Here is a 15,373-nt window from a genome sequence, read left to right as displayed (position 1 = left end):
GAATCATTTTTTTAATATAACTAATTTCTATGAATTATATGATGGGGCACTCTGCACAAGTGATGTACAAGTACAATTTACAAGTCAGTACAATGCTCTGTGTGTGCATAAACCAAGATTTCAGATCAGCTTACACAATGTGGGTCAATACTTCTACATTTTGCTCATTATGCATTGCAGTTAGGATATAAACATGGCATTTGTGCAGACTGGAACCATTTTAAGATGTTATTTGTCCCAGAATGCAGCAGTTCCGACCCTCTGAAGTGGTACGTAGACCTTGTTCCATTCCTTAGCACAGGGGCAGATTTCCTTCCAAGTTAATATCACTCCCTTGTCCTCCAAAGTATTTCCATTTGACTACTTTCTTACCTGAGAAATTAACATACCGAGACCAGATCTGCAGCTCTAGTGTAATTCTTGCATGCAATTCTAGTGTCTTTGGTAAAACTGTGAAACCTTTGTTCCCATTAAGTCAATTGGAATTTTACTATTGAATTAAAGGAGGGCAAGAAGGTTTCTCCCCTACTCATTTTGTTGCTATTATTAAGAATGAAATGATGCCGACAGCACCATGCTATATGCAAGCAGCAGATCCTTTTAAGGAAAGAGTATAAAGTTCTTCAGACCAGGCACATTTTGTTATCTTGTGAATGCTCTCAAAGTGCTCATAAAACAAAATATAGGCTAAGTCATGTTAATGACACAGAGATATATATATATTTTTGTCATTTACAAACATGTTAAACTGAAATTAACCTTGAAAATATCTTTAAAATGGTAAACCCCACCATGGTCTAATTCTGCTCTAGATACCACACAGAAGGCTTTGCATTTTAAGATCATTTTTAGTCTGTGATCATATTTTTTAATAAAGAGGTCAACATAAAACCATAAAAATGACAATGGACATTTAACAGGAAAAGACCGGAGCAATAAATGTCCAAAGAGCAGCTGGATCCTACTCACAATACACAAGAAGCCAACATAACTGACAGAATCTTAGGGCCTCTTCATTTTGCACAAAGCTATTGTAAAAAGAGAGGCAACCCCTGGAAACTATCCCATGTTGAATGGAACTCATATGTAGCAGGAAGAATGGCATTTTATTTTAACAGTTTAAAACTGATACATGCACAGGGACTCAAAAATTAGAGACAGAAAACCACATCCCAGTGCAGTCAAAGACAGTTTTTCCATCTACTTGATGAGTAGTTGGATTGGACATGTTTGGTGCAATTATGACCCCACTGAGGGGAGTGGTGAAACTTGATTTAACTCAGGCCGGAAATCAGGATTTCACACCTGCAGTATTAGGGCATAGCTAATATTTTAGGACATAATAATCCCTCGTATCAAGACAAGCTTAATATTTGGCATACAAACAAATTCACACATTCAATTATTAGTTAAGCATAAGGCACTAGGGCAGCGAGGGGCAACCTAGACTAGTGAGTGAGTTGCATTAATGGCCCTCCTTCATCTCAGTGGGCTTCAAGATTGCCGTAACCAAGACGATCTCTGGGATAGGGTAGTTTTCCTAACGGCACTTGCGTCCCCAGATTGGATGCAAAGGGAGTGCATGGCTCTCACAATGGGGTGTGCAATCACCAGGCATCTCACTTCACTTGCCCTTGCTTTAAATGTGTGTCGCTTTTGTAATACCAGTAGGAAAAAAAACTCTACATGGATGGAAACCAGCAGAATCTGGCAACCATGCGCATGGGCATCGGCAAGCAAAAATGTCTTATGGGCCACACACAGAACATTGGAATAAATTGCCAAGGGAGGTGGTGGAATCTCCCTCTCTGGAGATATTTAAGAACAGGTTAAATAGACATCTGTCAGAGATGGTGTAGGTGGAGCTTGGTCCTGCCTTGAGGGCGGGGGGCTGGACTCGATGACCTCTTGAGGTCCCTTCCAGTCCTATTATTCTATGATTCTATGATTCTATATGTAAGCCCAGGGCTATAGCCTGACCAACACTGTACTAGAGTGTGCATTCCCAGATGGTATTGTCATAGGTCCATTGAAGTCTAGTCATCCCAATATGCCAGTGCAAGATTGCACACAGTGTATTTCTAGTATACTTTGTACTATTTGGTTTGAAATATCTCAAGTAAGTAAGCTATTAACTCTCAGTCACAGCTAGTTTTTCCTGATAGCTTATGTATTTAAAAGTTTATTTTTGTGCAGGTCAACTTACTCGCAGTCCACATTACACAATTAAACCAACAAAGAAAATTTGCCATCACCTGATGCCATGCCAGATGCGCCCTACTCCTTTCAGTCCCCACAAATAAATTTGCTTCACGGCATTCCAAAACCAGAAGAACACTAAATGTAACAAATGAGCCTTGCAAGACACACTGAACAATCCTAAACTTGGATGCTGTAGGACAATGAGAAGAAATGAATTAGAGGGCTAGGGACCCTCCACTGAGAATACAGGCAGTCCCCGGGTTACATACAAGATAGGGACTATAGGTTTGTTCTTAAGTTGAATTTGTATGTAAGTCGGAACTGGCTCCAGATTCAGCCGCTGCTGCTGAAACTGACCAGGGGCTGACTACAGGAAGCTGGAGGCAGAATTGCTCTGCCCCCAGCTTCCTGGAATCAGCCACTGATCAGTTTCAACAGCGGCTGAATCTCGAGCCTGGGACAGAACAGCTGGGCTGCCAGGTAGGTCCCTGCAGGAGCAACCCAGCAGCACCCCAGCTGCTCTACCCCAGGGTCCACAACAAAAGCCTGGTCTGCTGGGGGCGGGGGGTGCACTAGCTGTGCCCCCCCCAGCAGATCAGGGACACGGGGAGCAAAGCGGCAGCGGTGGCGGGGTCCCGCGCCTCTGAGGCTTTGCTCTAGCAAAGCCTCAGAGGCGCGGGACCCCGCCGCCGCTGCCGCTTTGCTCCCGGTGCCTCTGGTCTGCTGGGGACCGTCTCCAGCAGACATGGGACACCGGGAGCAAAGCCGCAGAGGCGGCGGAGTCCCGCGCCTCCCCGGCTTTGCCAGAGCAAAGCCTCAGAGGCGCGGGACTCCTCCACCTCCCCAGCTTTGCTCCAGGTGTCCCTGGTCTGTTGGAGACGGTCCCCAGCAGACCCGGAGCAGCTTTTCTCGCCCCGGAGGTCGAGGTGGCGGGACCGCTGCGCTCTGGGCGGTCCCGCTGTCTGCGAGCTCCGGGGCGCGAGAGCCCCGTTCGTAAGTGCAGATCCGACATAAGTCGGATCCGCGTAACTCAGGGTATGTCTACACTACCCCGCTAGTTCGAACTAGCGGGGTAATGTATGCATACCGCACTTGCTAATGAAGCCCGGGATTTGAATTTCCCGGGCTTCATTAGCATAAGCGGGGAGCCGCCATTTTTAAATCCCCGCTGCTTCGAACCCCGTGTAGCGCGGCTACACGGGGCTCGAACTAGGTAGTTCGGACTAGGGTGCCTATTCCGAACTACCGGTACTCCTCGTTTCACGAGGAGTAACGGTAGTTCGGAATAGGCACCCTAGTCCGAACTACCTAGTTCGAGCCCCGTGTAGCCGCGCTACACGGGGTTCGAAGCAGCGGGGATTTAAAAATGGCGGCTCCCCGCTTATGCTAATGAAGCCCGGGAAATTCAAATCCCGGGCTTCATTAGCAAGTGCGGTATGCATACATTACCCTCCTAGTTCGAACTAGGAGGGTAGTGTAGACATACCCCCCGGGACTGCCTGTAACCTGCTTGTGGGTGACAGGAAGGTTTTGACCACCAAAGCATTTTAAAGAGCCAATCTGAAGCTGTTGAATACATAGAGGGAGATTCTGCTATAAATTATCAAAGCTCCATTGAAGTTGATGGAGCTGTGCTAATTTACACCAAATGAAGATTTGCCCTATAGCCTTTGGAGTTGTGAAATGTACATGCAATTATTTTTTTGCTTTTTTTGCTGTCAAGCGATTAAAAATTAATTGTGATAAAAGAAAATCATATTGTTAAACAATAGAATGCCATATGTTTAAATATTTTGGGATGTTTTCTACATTTTCAAATATTTTTCAAATATTTTCAATTATAGCACTGAATAATAGGGTACAATACTCACTTTATATGTGTTTGTGATTACAAATATCTGCACTATAAAAACAAAATGAATGGTACTTTTCAACTCATCTCATACAAGTACTATATTGTAAACTCTGTCATGAAAGTCGTGCTAACAAATGTAGAATTATGTACAAAAATAACTATATTAAAATATAAAACAATGTAAAACTTTAGAACCTACAAATCCAGTTTTTGTTTACAAATGTCACCTGATACTTAAAACAGGCATTTATATGACGCTGGTATAGCTGGTGTTACAAATGTGTTAAGAATTCATATGTCTCTTGCTTCAACCACCATTCCAGAGGACATACGTCCAAGCTAATGACAGGTTGTATTTGATTACACTCCAAAGCAGTGCAAACCAACAAATGTTCATTTTCATCATCTAAGTCATATGCCACTAGCGAAAGCTTGACTTTTTCTTTTCTTTTCTTTTCTTTTCTTTTCTTTTCTTTTCTTTTCTTTTCTTTTCTTTTCTTTTCGTGATTTGAGTTCTGTAGTTTCTACATCAGTGTATTATTCTTTGAAGACTTCTGAAAGCATACTCCATACCTCAGTTCTCAGATTTTGGAAGGCACTTCAGACTGTTAAACTTTGGGTCGAGTGCTCTAGTTATTTTTAAAAATTTCACATTGGTATCTTCCCTGCATTTAGTCAAATCTGCTGTGAAAGTGTTCTTAAAATGAACATATGCTGGATCATCATCCAAGACTGCTCTAACATGAAATATATGTCAGAGTTTGGGTAAAATGGAGTATATAAACACCTTTAGGGTTGCCAGATGTCCAATTTTGAACTGAACAGTCCGGGATTTGAGTTTTCTGTTCTGGAAACAAATTGAGAAAATATAAATGTCCGGTATTTTCTAAATAAGATGGCTTGTAGATTGTGATGTAATGTCAAGTGTGTCCGGTATTTTTGTTGAAACCATCTGGCAACCCTAAACACCTTGCAATGCTGGCTACAGAAGTTGCATTTAAACACCAGTTTTTGCTTTCAGGTGACATTGTAAATAAGAAGCAGGTAGCATTATCTCCCATAAATGTAAACAAACTTGTTTATCTTAGTGATTGGCTGAACAAGAAGTGGACTGCGAGGACTTGGAGGCTTAACATTTTACATTGTTTTGATTTGAATACAGTTATCTAACGAAAACATTTACATTTCTAAGTTGCATTTTCATGATATAGAAATTGCTCTATGGTACTTGTTTCAGATTAATTAAAAAATTGTTTCTTTTGTTTATCATTTTTACAGTGCAAATATTTGCAATAAAATAATATAACATAAGCAGTGTTCATTTTATATACTATGTTTTGATGGAAATTCATATATTAATAGATGTTGAAAACCATCCAGAAATATTTATTAAATTTCAATGGATATTCTATTGTTTAACAGTACAATTAAAACTGTGATTGATCCTGAATATTTTTAAGTTAATCACGAGTTAACTACAATTAATTGACAGCCCTTATTAAAATAAGTATTTACCTCTTTGCGGGTATCAGAGAGATAATATGAATGCTTTTTAAAATACCAGTTTAATTAGAATTTCCTGTAAATAGTACCTAATTTTTTTTAAAAACTCAATTTTAAAAAATAGTAGAGTTTTTCTCCTATCCTATACAGTCTGTTGTAGGAAAAAGGTGAGAAGGTTTATCTTCATCCACTGAAGTTAACAGAAGTTTTGCGACTGACTTTTGTGGGAGGAGGATCGAACTCAAATACCTCATACTGAAAAACATTTACACACACTAGTAAGATTATTCATTACTCATGGAAGAGCTCAACATATGGCAGAATCAAAGCCTATAGGCGAAAGACTGGGTCCACACATTTCCACTTATGTGCTTCTGTTTATATCTCATTGCTTCTGCTAATTTAGCTCGAAAGCATAAAGTAAACTGTGTGATATAAATGACATAATTTAACGTGACTAAGAGATGTACAGATGGCACCACATTGCCTCTGCTGTGTGGAGAGGTCAGACAGCAATTGGCTATAACACAAACTACACTAATACAGAGCTACAAGCTGCCAGATTGTGGTCCCTCTTACTGGCAGTCTATACTCTGTGATGTAGTCAACCATGCAGCCGCTTTCCCAAGCTGTAGGTAGGCGTGTTAAAGAGACACTATTGTGACGTTTAGGCTCAACATTTTAGTTTTGTTTAATGAAACTGTATCCATTGAAATGGTTTAAACAGTTTTATTTAAAAAGCATTTGCGAAAGGGGGGAGGGGGCTGCTGATCAACATTTAAACAAAAATAACTGCTGTGTTTGCTACCCAGAGTATTTTATGAATGGATTAGAACTACGGGAAGAGAACTGTGTCGAAACAAAAATGAAACCAGTCTACTTCCATCATGCAAGCCAAAAGAAATACAGAAAGTTAATAATTCAATTAATAACAACAGATAAGTAAATTAGGTGTGTATATTTCATCCACTTTTTAAATATCAAATTATTAATAACACTGAGAAGAAATTTTGTTTTATAGGAATCTGACTGCAATGAAAAATCCCTGCAGCCTGAGTCCTGCAAGCATGAGTCAGCTGGCAAGAGGTGGCCCTGAACTTATCTTGTTCTTTTTTGAATCCTCCTGGAACTTCGCAACATCCTCTAGCAAGGTGCTCCGAAGATTGACACTGCATGGTGTGAAGACGTGAAACGAGGAGTAACGGTAGTTCGGAATAGGCACCCTAGTCCGAACTACCTAGTTCGTGCCCCGTGTAGCCGCGCTGCACGGGGTTCGAACCAGCGGGGATTTAAAAATGGAGGCTCCCCGCTTATGCTAATGAAGCCCGGGAAATTCAAATCCCGGGCTTCATTAGCAAGTGCGGTATGCATACATTACCCCGCTAGTTCGAACTAGCGGGGTAGTGTAGACATACCCTTAGCTAATAAAACTGGTTGATTTACAATTAGCTACCAGCATTGTCTTTGGTGTAGGATCTGGAGTACTAATTGATCTGGGCTGAGTGACTGGTCCCTTGGGACTGGGAGCAACTTGATGTGTGTTTTTAGGTCTGAGTTACCTTTTAAGACAAACTCCAGTTTTTCTGGATGGCAAAAGTCAGAGGGTATGTCTACACTACAACGTTAATTCGAACTAACTTTCCGGCTGCTTTTCCGGAAAAAGTGGCCAGTCTAGACACAGCCTTGGCGAATAGCTGAGTGAAAATCTTTCCACGGACATTCGTTGGACTTGTTCGATGGATTTACCCCAGCCATGCTTGCATCTGCTATTACAAAGGAATGCAGACAGTGACTTTCAAATGGAGCAGGCCACAAAATCTCACCCACCCCTCCTAGAATAATCCTCTCACCTATATCTCAGATATCTCAGATACTTTGAAGACCCCAAGATGAGAGAATCCTCTAGCTGTGATCTGTACCCCATGCTACAGAGGAAGGCGAGACACCTCACTCTGGCATTCCAGTCCCAAGGGGTGAGGAGAAGGGACAGGGAGGACTGAGGTTCAGGGTTTCCCATAAGCTAGATTTACTCTTCTGAGGAATTTTATGGACCCCTTAGGTTCTAAAGTGGGGACAAAAATAAGGGTGTGTGAGAGGGCTGCCAATGAGTGGGATAGGGATTGGGTGCAGGATCTGGGAGGTGGGGGGCAGAAGGAGGAGAGGTTGCGAAGTCTGGGTGGGATGTAGGGTGAAGGAGCAGGCTGGGTGTAGGGTGTCTGCCCAGGGGGTGGGAGAAAGAGCAGATTGGGCGTAGGGTGTCTGGCTATGAGGGAGAGTGCACGGAGGGGACTTGGGTAGGAGTTGGACCTCCCTGATCTGGCACCCTCTGGATCTGACTGGTCCCAAATGAGGGATTTTTGGGACCAGGAAAGGTAATTTCAGGGCTCCTGGTGCCACCCCCTCCTGACTAGGCTTCTTTGCACCTCCATCCCCTGCAACCCAACTGAGCTGCCCACCCCCACTGGTTCCCTGCGCCCTCCCCACAGCCATCCCCCACAATCCAATGGAGCACAGCACCAGCTTTCTGCCCCCTTCGTAGCCCAGCTGAGCCCTGTTTCCCTGCACCTCCCCGCAAGCCCCACAAACCTGCTGAGCCCAGCACTGATTTCCTGCCCCTCCGTTGAGTCCAGCCCCAGGTTCCTGGCACTTCTCTCCTCCCGCAGCCTAGCTGAGCTCTGTGCTCTGCACCTCCCCCACAGCCCAGTTGAGCTGTGGGCCCAGCACCTCCCCTTTCCCTCAGCCCAGGTGAGCTCCCTGCCTGGTCCCTACCCTCTGGAGGGGGAAAGGAAACAGTAGCGTGGAGCTGCTTCAGGCTGCAGCCGATTTTTCCAGGACATTTTCAGTGTTTATGGGGGCGTCCAGGAAATGTGCAAATATCCTGGATTTTATGGGGCATATGGTCAGCATAGGCTATGCGCTCCACTCCCACTCCAGCCTGGTGCCCCCCTAGCATGACGCCTGGGAGCAATTGCCCCTCTCTGCCCCTTCTTCGCTACGCCTCTACATCTGACAGGTGATCTTTACTGGTTTGGCCAAGAGGCTATCACTTCAGCTGCCCCTACCACACTGCTGCGCACCTCCTGCTCTTTGCCTGGGAGCTTCCCTCCTCCCCGCTTGCTAGGCAGGGAAGGAAGAGGAGGAGGTGCAGATTACAAGGTGGGAGAGGGGGCACCTTGACTTCTATCTCCACAGAATGGAGAGGAGCACAACAGGGCTTGGGATGGAGGGAGTTTGCTGGTTGCTTTTGAGAGTGGTACAGGGCCAGGGCAGGGATGAGCCTGCCTTAGCCCCACTCCACAACCTGTAGTAAGCAGTGTCCAGCTGGAGCCTGCATCCTGAACCCTTACCCCCATCATAAACCCCGTCCTGCACCCCAAACCATTGCCCTAAATCTGAGCCCCCCCTAGACCTAAACTCCCTTACAGAGCCTGTACCCTGAACCTCCTCCTGCACCTCAACTCCCTGCCCAGGTTCAACACAGAGAAACTCCAAAACCCTTAACACTTCATGTCCCATAACGCAAGACCAGAGCCTGCACCCCAGCCCTCTGCCCCTGACTGATGAAAAGGAGGAAGGATGGGGGAGGGAGAGAGGATGGAGTAAGCAGGGACAGGGCCTTGGAGAAGAGACACAAAGGAGGTGAGGCCAGGGTATTTGGGTTTGAGGTAGATTCTGGATTGCACTTAAATTCAAAAAAGTGATCTCATGCTTAAAAAGGTTGGAGACCCCTGCATTAGAGGAATTTTGACTTCCTGATTGCCTTAGCATTCAAAATGCCTTTAGCTGCTGCAGTTGGTGCCAAGCACCTCAATTCACCACCCCAATGTCCACTCTGGCTTGTCTAGCTATTAATAAATCCACCAGGGCCAGATTTTTGCCTATTGGAAAAGCTACTTCTTAGCACAAGGTAGCAGAATCTGGCTTGTAATTAGCTTCATATCCCCTTTTTACCTGTTCATTTATGAAATACATCACATGCTCTTCCTTTCAGGCAGAAGGCAAAGGCACCTTCTGCGAGTTCATTTTGCTACTCTGAGCCATCCATGTAACATTATCGTATCCTTTGTTTCACCTTAAGCCAGAAACTACTCAAGCTAAATGCCAGGCTTTACAGTGTTTCAAATTTAGAAGCTTTTTTGTGATGGCTGTTCTCACAGTGCATTAGCCTGCTGCATGGCTTGATTAGCAATGCTCTTTCTGAGTGGTATATTTACTCCCATGAGCACTTTATCATTTATCATACTTATGTTCATTTTACTCTTTTCCCAATTGTGGCAGCTTTCATGTAAAGCGGGGAGAGGGGGATGAAAACAAGATTAATTCCTACTTAGTACACCTTTAATGCCACACACGCACTTCAGAGGCAAACACGTGCTCTGTATCCTTTTTATGTTTGGCCTTTTTGGTTTTCTCATCAGAATTATCTGACTGTAAATACTAGGCAGAGCTGTAGAAAAATAGAAAGCAATGAAGAAATCAGCATATTCACCTAAGAACAGAGAGGAACAATGGAAATCCAGGCCACCCATCTAGCATAAAGCAATGTTCCATTTCAAAGGCACCTACTGGAAAAATCCACTGGCAAGATGTTTTGTAATTTTGGGGCATACTGATTTTGACATCCTGTTGTGGAGGTTATCTTCTCTCAGCTTGGGCAGATCATTGGAATGTAATCCCACAAAGACATACACATTCCTTTCGATTCATCTCATAGGAAGGACTTACATAGGCTGCCTTTATGCAGAATTGCTTTTTTTGGACTCGGATAGGTCACATTGGTCTCCCCCAAAGTTGCAGAGGGGAAAGCAAACCCACATTGGTTCTGTAATATGAGGAAACAGGATGATTATTGTGCACAAAGGAGCACAAATCTAGGGGGACTCCCTGCACCCCTTCATGCAGATGAAAATTTCACCGCAGGCTGGGGAAGAGATGAATATGCTGATCTGCCAAGCAATGAATGAGGAAAACTAACAGATGTGAAGCCTGCTGCTGGACATAGGCAGCAGTAGTACCCTGGCAGAAGTTCTGCTGTGTGGAGAAAGACTGTTTTCCATACATGCGCCACGCCTCTATATTCCCTAGGGAGCATGTGGTGCCCTGATTTCAAGGACTTAGCTCTTCAGAACCTAACAGCAAGAAATGAGCAACTAGCACTGAGAGAGTTATTTAGAATAAAATGTCATGTGTTTTGTTCCCCCTTTTTCGTTTGGGAACTGTCTGCAGCTGGTGAAATTTTCAAACTGAAGTGTTGTTTCAAATGTATGATTGTTTTTCAGGGAGCATTTCTTAGCCAGCAGATTGCTCTCATGTAGATCATTGCAAATCTTCTCAATTCACAGGGTGTTGGTTAGTTACATCAATCACCTGCCTGCCACTGCTTCTTTTTGGTCCCTTCCTAGTAATGAAGCAACCCCTGAACAAAGGGCATATATCGCTGCCAAACTCACGAGTGTGAGAATGGTGCCATCTTATTTCTAAGGAAGAAAAATGCAACATGCACTTACCAGGTGGAAGGAGGACTACGGGCACTTGCAACAGCAGCAGCAGCACTTACATTATGGCCACTTTAGGGCTGCAGCTTTTTGGCTCTGCCAGTTTTCATGGGCCATCTGCTGCAATTAAAAAAACCTAATCTTTTGTTTCTTGAAGCCTGATTCATGCTTTCCAGCACTTTGGTTTCGCAGTGCTGACCTAGAAACAAGCATCCCCAAACCTTGTAGAAGTTCCTGTTTGAAAGGTGGTTCTTTTCCTGTCACTGACAGATTTAAAGGGCCAGACTAAGCAACAGAGGTTGTGAATGCATTTCCTGCAAAAGAGCAGTCCTGTGATCAGCAAAATTAGAAGAGATCACTGAATTACCCTTTTGTTTTCATGATACCATTCCTGGTGTTATTACCAGCAGTATCCGATATTGTAGTTTTCAGAGATTTGGCTACTTAAGTAGAGCTGGTTCCCTGCTCGCTTTCCAGCTGTTTCCTCAGATGTGCAGCCTCTTCATTGGAAAGAAGAGCCAAAAGTTTTGTAAAAACAGTTGGAAATCAAAAAGAAAGGTCAACCCAGATGCCCCTTCCAGGGGCTGCTGGTAGATAAAAGCAGGGTGAATAGGTGAGGAGTTTTTCTGTAGGGCTTGGCGCCTCACTGGATGTAACTGGAGACATGCCACTAGCGTCAATGGAGCTGACACCAATTTGCACCAGTAGTGAATTGGGCCCAATAAGAGGTGGTTCTCATGATGGAAAAAACTGATATCCCCTACAACATAAATGTGAAAGGTATTTAAAAATATTCAGGTAGTTAAACTTAATAGTCATCTTTTGTGAATAACAAGATTTACCCAGTGTTCCTCAGGTCCTTAATGAATATGGTCAAATTAATATTTACTTGGAAAGCCAAAGAAGTATTCTGAAATGCTTAACATACATACACACACTTTTCTCTGAGGCTATGTCTAGACTGCCGCTTTTTATTGGAAAAAGGTACGCAAATTGCAGTCTGCAATTCATATACCTTTTTCCAATAGTTTTGTCAGAAGAGGCTTTTCCGAAATTTGGCCCATCTACACTGGGCCAAATTTCAGAAAAACCTCCTCTTTCGGAAGAGCCCTTCCTCCTCGTGGCACAAGGAAGACAGGGCTTCCGAAAGAGCACGGCTGCTCTTCTGCAAAAAATGTCGGAAGAGCAGACGCGTTCCCTGTACGCGGCCAAGTGTTTCCAATATCTCGGAAATACTCCGTAGTCTAGACATAGCCTGAGCTGTCTGAATAACTTTGATGTGTTTTTGACCATCAAGTTACAGTACTTTCGTTTTTAACTAATCATAACTTATCTTATTCTTTGTCTGTTTCCCATTGGACATATAATGTTCACCCAACCAAGGCCTCTTCTTCTGTTGTTTGTGTCCTCACTGTGCCCCTCCTCAATCTGCTGTGTCTCAGTGGTTTGTCTAACAGCTTTTTCCTCAGTTCCTCCCCATGACCCTGGAATCATCATTTTTCTTTTGTTTACCCCAGGATGCCTTCTTTCCCTGCCTTTCAATTGAGGTTCCCATTCATATTACTTCCCTCTCTTAGAGAGAGGCTGCTACTGCTGAAGGTGCTGGGTACTCCATATTTCCCCGTCTTCTCCTGAAGGGGAGATGCTACTCTTCAGCATCTAGAGGAGCCCATTTCTTTCTTCCTCTTTTCCTTATGTTTCATAAGTTGAACCAGCTCCTACAATAAGGTGCCCAAACTTGTGGCTAGAGACTGTGCTGGCATCTTAAAGACTGAGCCTTTGAGGGGCACTATGTGCAATTAATGACTAGTGGGAAAGTGAGCACATCTTGAAAAACAATTAAATTGGCAATTTCAAAAGAGAAGGTGCAGACAAATTTTGCATAGAGATTCAAGTGGTTCCCAGGGGCCTAGATCAAGGGAAGTAGGGGAAACTCACCATAGCTGCTGCCTGTACAATATGAATAAGATGGTACATAATCTGAGGAATGAAAAAGGACATTCATCTCCAGGAGCATTGATCTGACACCTTTCAAGAAGTGTTACATTGACTTATGTTTCTTTATATTTTGACCTGTTACTAAGCACACATGACTTAAGGCCAGATCCTCAGTGTAACTCCACAGAAGTGAAAGCCGTTATGGCAGTTTACACCACTTGACAGGTTCCTGTCCCTCAGTCTTTAAATAAATTAAATCTTTCAGTCTCAGAATTTGTGATGAATGATCATTGTTCTCTGCCTTTGTATTCACATAAGGTTATTTGCAGGTTGTTATCAGTCATGGGCAGAGCACAATGTTAGCAGGCATGTGTCTTAACATTTCCATATACAAACAAGAACTTTCTGTGCAACGTATCTGAAGGTAATGCAGCAGAGCCACAAAGATGCTTAGAAATCTTTTACCTGATAGAACAAAAACCTGATGCACATTCCAGCTCTCAGAGACATTTATCTTAATGTTCAGATCACAACAGCAAAAATGCTTCGCTGAAAGTTTATAGGGAATATTTTGATATTTTGCAATACTGTGAACAAAATACTCCGGATGCCAGGTTACTGAAATCTAACAACTTCTGAGATATCAAGCATAGCTCAAGAAATGTTTATATGCTAATGGTTTGCTGGAGAAATAAAGACAAGAAGCAAGGGTCAAATATGGGCTGAGTGTTATTTAATGCATTTATAAGAAATGGGCCTGAGATGCAAAATTGTCTGGATCTGCATTTCAGACCACAACCCCATTACAACTACTGTCTTCTGAATTTATCATAGCCAAGGTTTTGGGTCTGCCCATTATAAAGAGAGGGGTCAGCTGCACATTTTTAATCCATATCTGGCTTTAGACTGAACTCTACACAAGTGTGGGACATCTCTATTTTTAAAGGCACTCATATAGCCGTCATTGACATATTATCCAATCACTTCACCATCTGTAATGCATTTATTATCTACGGGTATGTCTACACTACCCTCCTAGGCTATGTCTAGACTGCAGGCTTCTTTCAAAAGAGGCTCTTTCGAAACCATCTTTCGAAAGAGCCTCTTTCGAAAGAGAGCGTCTAGACTGCACGGAGAAATTTCGAAAAAGCGGCTTGCTTTTTCGAAAGAAAGCATCCAGTGAGTCTGGATGCTCTCTTTCGAATAATCCCTATTTACATTGAAGAACGCCTTCTTTCGAAAGAGGAACTTTCGAAAGAAGGCGTTCTTCCTCATAAATTGAGGTTTACCGCCATCGAAAGAAAAGCCGCGTTCTTTCGAATTAATTTCGAAAGAACGCGGCTTGAGTCTGGACGCAGGGGAAGTTTTTTTGAAAAAAGGCTACTTTTTTCGAAAAAACCCCTGAGTCTGGACACAGCCCTAGTTCGAACTAGGAGGGTAATGTAGGCATATCGCACTTGCAAATGAAGCCCGGGATTTGAATTTCCCGGGCTTCATTTGCATAAGCGGGGCGCCGCCATTTTTAAAACCCCGCTCGTTCGAACCCCGTGCAGCGCGGCTACTGTTGAAAAAGGCTCTGTTGAAAAAGTCTCCTTGGTATGACTCTCAAAATGATGGAACTGTTATAAAACCCGAATTCTACCAGAGATTAAAATTTAGCAATGGCAGCCTTAGATTTATGTAACTTATGCAATCTCATAGGGGACCCTACTTTTCCAGGTATCCAGCACCACTTACCTGGCAGTTAGATTGCTATCTTTGTTTTTCCATTTATGGTTCCAAACCATGACAAACTGAATGCTCAAACTGCCCTCTCCGAACTCAGGGTTGCACTTTGGGTCCTTGGTCAACAAAGGAGAACCAACAGAACAGAGTCTCAAACTCAAATCAGATGGGGTTATTTTACAACCTGAGGACAATTGCTGGCACAGAGGAGGTATCCAAGGCAGGGAAGAGGTGTCATCACAAGCAATGGTCTTATTTTTGTCAACCTTGTCCTTTCTTCTCCTTCCGTCCCCAATCATGATGTTTTTCATCACCCTTATTATTTATTGTATTATGCTAATAATTTTCTCTTCATGACAGTGAATACAGTCCAGCTCCCCAAAGATATTTAGGTGCCTAACACCCATTGATTTCAGTAGGATTTGGGTACCTACATGCTTTTCAGGATCTTCTCTTCATCTTTAATTGTCTAAGTATTCTGCAAACTTATGGAGCTTAATACATTACCTAATATGTGTACAGAAAGGAAGATGGTAGATAGGGTAGGATTTTCACATGATGTGAAACAGAGGACTCTATAAAAACTAGTGTCAACTTTGTATGCAAACTAATAGAGCCAAGGCATATCTTTGCTGTCCAGAAAACCCCAGTAAGG

At 43.4% G+C, this 15,373-nt stretch overlaps 1 long non-coding RNA gene across 1 annotated transcript in view; it reads right to left on the bottom strand.

Moving 5' to 3' along the window:
• The window catches only part of LOC142818359 (uncharacterized), a 46,923-nt gene extending 35,759 nt beyond the window's left edge, over positions 1–11,164 (bottom strand). Inside the window, exon 1 of the long non-coding RNA XR_012895847.1 lies at positions 11,068–11,164. This is a non-coding gene — a long non-coding RNA (uncharacterized LOC142818359). The remainder of the gene's footprint in view (positions 1–11,067) is intronic.
• Positions 11,165–15,373: the final 4,209 nt, after the last annotated feature.

The sequence above is a fragment of the Pelodiscus sinensis genome, chromosome 1 (assembly GCF_049634645.1).
Source record: "Pelodiscus sinensis isolate JC-2024 chromosome 1, ASM4963464v1, whole genome shotgun sequence".
NCBI classification, from domain to species: Eukaryota; Metazoa; Chordata; order Testudines; family Trionychidae; genus Pelodiscus; species Pelodiscus sinensis.
This window is presented reverse-complemented; position numbering and strand designations above follow the sequence as displayed.